This window comes from Ptychodera flava, assembly GCF_041260155.1.
Source record: "Ptychodera flava strain L36383 chromosome 23 unlocalized genomic scaffold, AS_Pfla_20210202 Scaffold_24__1_contigs__length_23054250_pilon, whole genome shotgun sequence".
Taxonomy (NCBI): Eukaryota; Metazoa; Hemichordata; class Enteropneusta; family Ptychoderidae; genus Ptychodera; species Ptychodera flava.
In genome coordinates, this window is record NW_027248278.1 from 18627639 (window position 1) to 18635969 (window position 8331).

General features: G+C 37.7%; 1 long non-coding RNA gene across 1 annotated transcript; it reads right to left on the reverse strand.

The window, feature by feature from the left end:
- Positions 1 to 3169: 3169 nt before the first annotated feature.
- On the reverse strand, positions 3170 to 5060 carry LOC139124794 (uncharacterized). Its single transcript, XR_011550039.1, has 4 exons — positions 4909 to 5060; positions 4546 to 4725; positions 4026 to 4136; positions 3170 to 3262 (listed from the first exon to the last, which is right to left on the reverse strand). It is a non-coding gene; the product is annotated as an uncharacterized lncRNA (long non-coding RNA).
- Positions 5061 to 8331: the final 3271 nt, after the last annotated feature.

Consider the following 8331-nt stretch of genomic DNA (forward strand, 5'->3'; position numbering starts at 1 on the left):
TCTGAAAAGGAAGAGTACATGCATTACAATTATTTGACCCGTTGTGAACAGAGAGCTTCTCGCTTCTGAGGTTATGACCGTGTGAGATATGCGCGTCATCTATTTGTGTGGCGATGGCGTACCATCTTTTGTACGCTTATGTAGTTTTGATGCAAACCAGCTATGTGCACAATATCATAATCATTGCATCCGCGCTAATATTTTCGTTAATGAATATTGTTCATGCGGCTAATTACAGTTAAAAGTGATTATATTTGAGCATAGTTTCAGACATCATTAAAATTCTGTAAAGAATAATGTAATGTAATACGAATATCATGGTAGTTTTCCGACGCTTGGAATTTTGAGCGTTGCAAAACTTCCGATAAATGACCACACTACATTTTTGAGCAATAATAATCGCGATGTGTGCTTTTGGTTTCAACCATCAGGGAGTAACACGTTTTCAGAGGCACACGTCCATTTCAGGGAAGATCAATAATAAAAGGAACGAAAATAGAATGTTATACATGAGAGTGTCAACGTAAACATTGATGATGACAAATATGATGATGCTGTGAAGTATTTGATAATTATGACGACGCTGATGATGTTACTAAATGACGAATGAGGAAGCTGAGGAAGAGAGAGGATGGATATCAAACACAACGATAGCTGAAATATTATTATAAGATTATTTGGTTTAGTTCGTATTTTTCGGAAGTTCCGGCTGCTTTTCACCGGTGGTTTAGGAGCAGACTATAAAACAGTCATGCAAGTTAACATATCGTATGCAATGACCAGAAATGTTTTAAAGAGAAGGGGGTCACTAGAACTGCGCCTGCGCGATTTCCTTGTTTACTAACAATCAACAAACAACGCCCCCTGGATACAATGTTTGCATCGATGGTATTTGTCCCAAACGACCTTTGAGCGTAGTTCTGAAGACCCCACTCTTCAAATGGCGATAAAATGTAACCGTATTGTACGTACCCGATCTGCCGCTGAGGATATCTTTATTGATTTTTAATTCACTCATCAGCATATTCTTTGATATACTGCTTCTTTTGCGTCGGTTCAACCCTTTAAACGTTAATTCACGCATTTTCACATCCGTTCCGTTAGGTTTGAATGCTTGATACTCTGCAGAGGGATAAAAATAAGCTTGAGCTTTGTCAATGAGTAATAACGGCATATTTAACATGCAATTTTTCCATTAAAAGCAAGACAGCCTCGGTGTAACGATTACTTTAGGATTATTCGAGAAACTTGATGTTTGCAAACTTTTTCCACATCTGTCTATTTGTCTCTGTCAATGCTTATAATTAACAGAGCTTTTATCAACTGGGATAATCTTACATGTCATGGTGAGATGGTATTGATCGCTATGGCTTTCCCTGAAGGTTAGCGATTTCCGTTCAAATCTGGTCCAAAAATCTGATAAAAAACTATCGAATAAAAATATTACAAATTCTAAGTGATGGAGACATTAAAAAATTACCTATGTTTTCATAATTCAGATACACGTCAGTATCTCCTGTCTGCAAGTGTTTGTGTATATCGTCAGAATACTTTTGAAGAGCCTCGAACACCCTTACGGCTCCCTTTTCTAGTCCGAGTGCCTATATGAGACAATGATAGAATATACTTCAATCGCGGTTTTTATTTAATAAAATACAAAAGGCGAACCAAATAAAGTCTGAAATATCTGTTGAATCACAACACAGAATTAGCAGATTGTGTGCTTTAACCATGATTATTTATTTCGTGCCTCGATGTGAGTGCGAATCAGTGCGATGATTTGAATAGGAACATCCGCCGCGGAGTTAGCGGGTTGTGTGAACAATGTACGGAACGGTTCGGTCCGGTGAGGCGCTTCGACGTCAAGGAAGACGCTTAACGCTAGACGAAAAATATCTATGTGCTCACTGCTATTTTGACTTCGTTAAAATCTGTTTGATGCTTGTAGATGATGGTAAAATTGTTTGAGAATGTCCTGCAAGTTACTAAATGTCATAGCGTTATTGGTGAAGAGGCATTTAATAAAAATATCATTGCCTGAACACATGGGTTTATGTGCCCTCGCAGCAGGTGACAATTTGCCCTCCTGGTATCGGGCAAATTGTCACCTGCTCTTACGCACGTAAACTGATGTATTCAGGCAATAATATTGACAGTTGTATAGCAAATAGACTGTAGCATACAATCCTCCAATATTTACCGCAAACTTTTTTGAGATCAAATACACTCTGAAATATTTTGTCGTGTACGGGTCTCCGCCACCTCCCACCTTAACCTACACTACGACCGATTTGCATACGAAGACATAGAAGATAGATAAATAGATAAGTGTGTATGTATGGTATAAGTGTACGACAGAGTGAATGTATGATGTGTATTTATTTCACAGATTGTCACAACTCACCGCATGAATAGCTCGCCAGTGACTTTCTTTATCAACGGCCAAGAGACGGTTTGCGACTTTCACAAACTCCTTGTACAACAAAGTGAAAGAAAATGAATAACGATGTTACAATATGCTTAATGTCATCCAACTGTAATATCGAACAAACCAAAGTATAGGTTATGTTTAACCGTTCACTCGACGTCAACGGTACATCCAGTATTAATATTGAACAAACTTAAGTGTGCGTTATGATACAGCGTCGACGTCAAAACAACAATAATCTGATCATGAACTTCGGAAATTACGGCCGTTACTTAGCAGCTTGCAGCTTTCTATACCATAGACAGTGGAGGGGAACGCAAAGTGAAGGGGGCTGGAAGTTTTTGACTCACTTCGATATATTTGTGTTTGGAGACAGACGGGCCATCCATTGCCAACGCATCGCTTTTCTCCATTGTGAGTAAAACATCACAAGCAACCATCAGGTCACCACCGACTGTTACATTCGATGTCAACTTTGCTACTGCACCCATCAGGTCCCTGGCTTGAGAAGAAGATCTAACACTCTTGCTCTGTTGGATGAGAATAGCGGGACTTTTAGAAATGCAAAATATTAGTATTCAGTTACAAAAAGTGTGTGACGATATTTATTAGTATTTTATGTGGCATCGAACTCCCTTACAAACCAACTTTCACTCCATTATATTTCTGAGTGATTTGCGACAAAAGATGTCTAGCTTTCATTGTTATTTAAGTAAAGTAATTGAAAACAAACAATTACCTCCTGTAGAAGCCTTCCTAAAGCATTCGTCTGACAAAAAATTAATTCCACGTCCATCCATTCGCCAAACTTATCGCATTTTCGGCGGGAAAGTCCTGGTTAGGGAATGATGTAATAAACAAAGAGAGATTTTTGTCGTTGTTACACTTGAGGTCAAACATGTCAAAAGGAGCGATTTTACTATACGAGTATCATTCATCTTATGGCATTACAGTTGATCACGCTGTAGTTGATCAACAATATTTGGTCATAAATCCGAATCGAACGATTAGGTTCTAAAGATTTTTGACATGTTATATGTATGGCGGATCGATTGAAGTTAGATAACTAAAGTCTCTTAGTTGCAGATTTTCGGAACACTGCAATCATTATGTCGACGAAATGGCAAAAATAAAGATACACGGACAAATACGGTATTCAGCGTTAAGATAGAATGTGCCTCGGTAATAACTACATTTATTCGGGCTTTCAATCCTTTTCTGGTCTACAACTTTGGGATGTAATTCTAAAACACTTGGTGTAGAAACATTTTAGAGGTTTTCGTTTTTCGAAAATCGAACATTATATTTTCCCCCATAGGGTGAACACGGGGATGGTGGCAATTAAGAACTTCAAATACCGGTAAATGTTGGATAATTTGTTTGTGTAGTACAAACTTTGCACACGACAACCCCCTGATTTTTATTCGTGATTTGGTAAGAGAATTGTTGAAAGTCTCTAACAGAAACGTTTGAGCAGAAGATAAATTCAGTTGTGCCAAAAGGTTTGACATACTGTTTGTGTTCATTAACGATCGATATTTAAAAACTTGTGCAAGCTGTAACTTCAATTTGCTACTGTATGGAGAAACATACACACCTTGTTTGCCAGCTGGACAATGTTGCCAGTCAGTGGAAAAACCAGCTTTCGTTTCGGGCCACACTGCACCTAGCTGATCAGTTTGCTGTGGACATTTTCTCAGCGAATTTCCTGCCAAAATGCAAAGTTTTGCCTTCAAATTTGCCATGTGACTAATCACAACATCCATTTGGATGTTTATTCCGCAATAAAGCAATTTGTATTCTCTAGACATCTGGTACATTTCAATATTTAAAATTTTGAGAATACGGCATAAAATATGGAGGAGTTTCATTGAGGTAAATCAGAACCAAAACGATCGACGGTTGATAATCGACAGCGGTAATATTTGTAAAAAAGAAAATTGTATTTAACCGTATTTGCTATTTAATTTTTTGACAATTATCATATCGAATTGAAAATATTTGAGTCATTTGGCAATATATTCAGTTTTGAGTCGTCGAAACGTTCAATATTGCAGAAATAATAAACCAATCTTATCGAGCCGTGGTAAATGGTAAGCAAGAATGCAAAGAATTACCCTTGCTTCTTGAGGTGTCATCGATTTCATCATCGCTTGAAGTGTCTGGCAGACATCTTCCCTTTACTCTCTTGTAGTATTGTATGCATATACACTCATAATCACCGATAACGTTTTGGCAATACTCAGTCTCGTACTCTGTGTCGCAATCGTGTTCACCGTTCAAACATTCGTCAATATCTAAATTTAGAGTAAGAGTGAGCCATATTAAACATCATCAAGAGAAACTGAAATGTCACCCCTCCGATACAAAATTATTAGATAGCAAGCAACGTTCCAATGTGCATATGAGCGATCAGAAATGTTCTCCGGACTTTTGTCCGCCAAGTACACAGCAACTAGTGTGAAGTATTTATTATTTACCAACACAGGTCGGCATAGCTCCATCTAGTTGTCCATTTATGCATCTGACTGGACTTCTGTCAGTTTTAAATCCAGGACGACAGGATACGGGCAAACGTTTACCGTGGGGAAGACGTCCCTTCCAAACAGAATGAGAATGCTTGAGTTCAACTGGACAGGACTCTGTCAAGGAAAAGAGGCACGCCTGATAAACAATGCGTTATAGACTGATGCAGTATATTTCTACAACTACCTGTCATTTATCGAGTTTCCAAAACCCCCTTATCTAACCGCTTTCTTTGAAATAAAAACGGAATCGTTCGCTGCGACTTGGTCTTTCATACAAATATAGTTGGGAAGATCTTTCATCAAAGGACATTGCAAACGACCATACTCAACGTTCTGGTATTGTCTTCCCGCTAAAAGCCTGCATCAAATGTGGATAAACTATAACAAACCTACCTCCTCTTGTACCATTTAGTACGGTAACATTGAACGAACAAGTCACCCGGTTGTCTGACGGGTCCCAAAATTCATAAGTCACTTCCGTTCTGCCCTTGGGAAAGCAATGTCCTGGTTCATGGGTCTTGTTTTGGAAAATGCTGCCCGAGTTGTCTGTTGCTGTAGGCTCTTGCCAAGTTGTATTCACACACTCAATCTTTTGAGAGGGTAATGTTACTTGGATATTGCAACAAGGTGACGTAATGTTTGGCTTTTCCGAATCTGAAATTTATTGAATGTAATTTAAAATAGTTAATAACTACGACTTAATGAGCGAGATAGTGTGAAGAGAAATGTACACAGAAGCGATCCAGATCCAGATGATCATCAATCAGTTCAGAAATGTGTTGTATAATTAATCCGTTTTTTAAGCAGAAGTATTACGATGAAATATAAATAAAAGGATTCCAATTGTATAAAGTTATAGCAGACCCACGATATCACCAAAATAATGACAAATTATCAAGCGCATTCGCTAAATCAATGTTCTAAAATACTGGCACGCATGAATTTGGTGTTATGCATGCTTACTGTACTTCTAAACTGATCGACTGACTTTCTCGCTTACTTTGTCCTTCTATCTGCATCGCGGTCAGTCCATATACGTCAAGTATTTTGTTTGCGAATTATTTTCCTCAATATTTTCTTACCGTGTACAGTGACGAAAAGGGAGCATCTGTATGTTACATTGCTGGTATTATTTGATGTGCAAGTTACTCGTGTCTTTCCTATTGGGAAGTAACTTCCCGGTGGATGGTCACACTGTAAACAGACAAGTTCCTTAAACTCCATATCGCCTAGCTCGAACACGAAATCCCACCATACCTCACCATAATTTACACCAGGTAGCGTTGCATGTACGACATTTACCGGTGGCTTACAGCAGTTTATTGGGTCTAAATATGAACGTAGCACAAAAATCAGCGCCTGGTCAGTACCTATTGAAATCATTCCTCTTACAATGGTCCCGTCTAATTGATAGCAATCAAAAAAGTAAGCGAGCGTTGTTAAATATATAAGATTGCATTTGATCGAATGATATTCTTATGACATGGAAAAAGTTAATGCAGTTTATTTTTATCTCAATTTTTCACCATAACTGTTTCATCTTTGTTTTCGTATGCATTCATATAACATGTAAATTGACAGGAACGAGAATGAACTCAGCTTCACACACTTTATCTGGACCTGTTCCCCATATTGATAAAATCGGTAAACGTTCGACTAGATACGAAAATCAAAATAACTTACCTTTCATATTCCATTTGCGATCACTTGAAATTTTCGTAATCTCAAATAATTGAAAACGTGAGTCCGCCCACGATACAATCGCAGAATGGTATTCAAGGCCACACATAAGTGACTGTATTTCTCGTTCGTCAATAAATTGATTCCAAAAGTTAAATTCTGTTAAATCTCCATGAAAGGCTTGATTGTCATTGAATCCTCCTTCAAGGCTGTCTTGATCTTGACCCAAAATCAGAATTCCATCGCCTTTAATTATTCCAGCTGCAGGGATTCCATTAGATATTCTACTCATTTTATGTCCGTTGATATACAGCCCGTGTTTACTTGGTGTAAAACTGTGAGTAAAACACCAGAACGTCCATTCTTTGAAATCAGTATCCTCTGTGAACTCAAACTTGTGCTTGCCTATTGTAGCCACTAATCTGAACGAATTACTTGCACCCTTCTTGTTGTACGGATTTTCCATGGCAATTTCGTTGTTATCTCTCTGAAAATAGGACACGAATGTGTAGATATGTTGGTCTATTGGTACAGGTATCCGGACCCACAGACACATGGACATTTCGTACATGTCGGGAATCGAACCCATGAACTTTGCGTACGATGGATCGGGTGTGTTCGAAAATGTCAATATTTCTCTTCCGTCACCTATAAATTAAAAATCTGCCATCAATGCATGTATTATCGTTGGTTATCCCATACATCGATTTTCAGGCAAAGAAAAAATTCCTTTAAAAACCGCACGCAGTTTTTATTCTCAAATTATGAGCCGCTCTCAGTATGGAAACATTTACTCTCTGTAGAAGATTCGAATAGCAAAGAAAGGAAACCACTTTGTTACTAGGGAAATTATATGAAAATTATCACTACACACCTGAAAAGTGACACACCATGTGGCAAGTCGTCGCGAAAATCGGGCTTGAAAACTTTAACAATATAATAGGACCCAAAGAGGAAAGGGAGCTATCAATATGCGATGTCTAACATCAGGTGTAAGATATTAAATAGCATTCTAATTTTACTCATTTGCATACGTGCAATACACATTGAGTAAGAGAAATGTTATGATATATGTGAGCAAATTTATTATTTCTAAGTAGCTAATGGTCTATTAATGAGAAAAGAAATGCGAAAAAGAAATAATTTCGACTAATTATGTACAGCGTCGATTTCTATTTTGTCTTCTGAATAGCTAAAAAAGAAAGAATGTAGAGGTTTGGTTTTTGTCGGGATTCGTCGTTTTTTCTCTGTCAGTTCAACAATACTACCGGGACAATTGAATTTGTAAACAAGTTATTTTAAATATGAGGCCTATGTTGGTAGATATAAATTCGATATGTTTCGTGATAACTTATCAGCTTTACCAAAAGTCTCTCAAGATAACTGTTACTTAATTTTGCTGTAGGGGCAACAACAAAAATAGTTCCTACACAAAGGAAAGAAGTGCTAGATTTCGAGATGCCAGCATACGTAAAAGAAATAGTAAAGAACGATCAAAAAACAATGATGACACAGATTGTGGTGTACAAGAACAGAAAAACAGTTCAACCACCATCACCACCACTGGCAGTACCAAACATCATCATCATCAACTATCGGCCAAATGTTTGAATATTATAATCACAATTTCTTGATGTTGCAAGACATACAAAAAAAATACGCATGCACGAACCACAGCACAAAAAAATTTCAAAT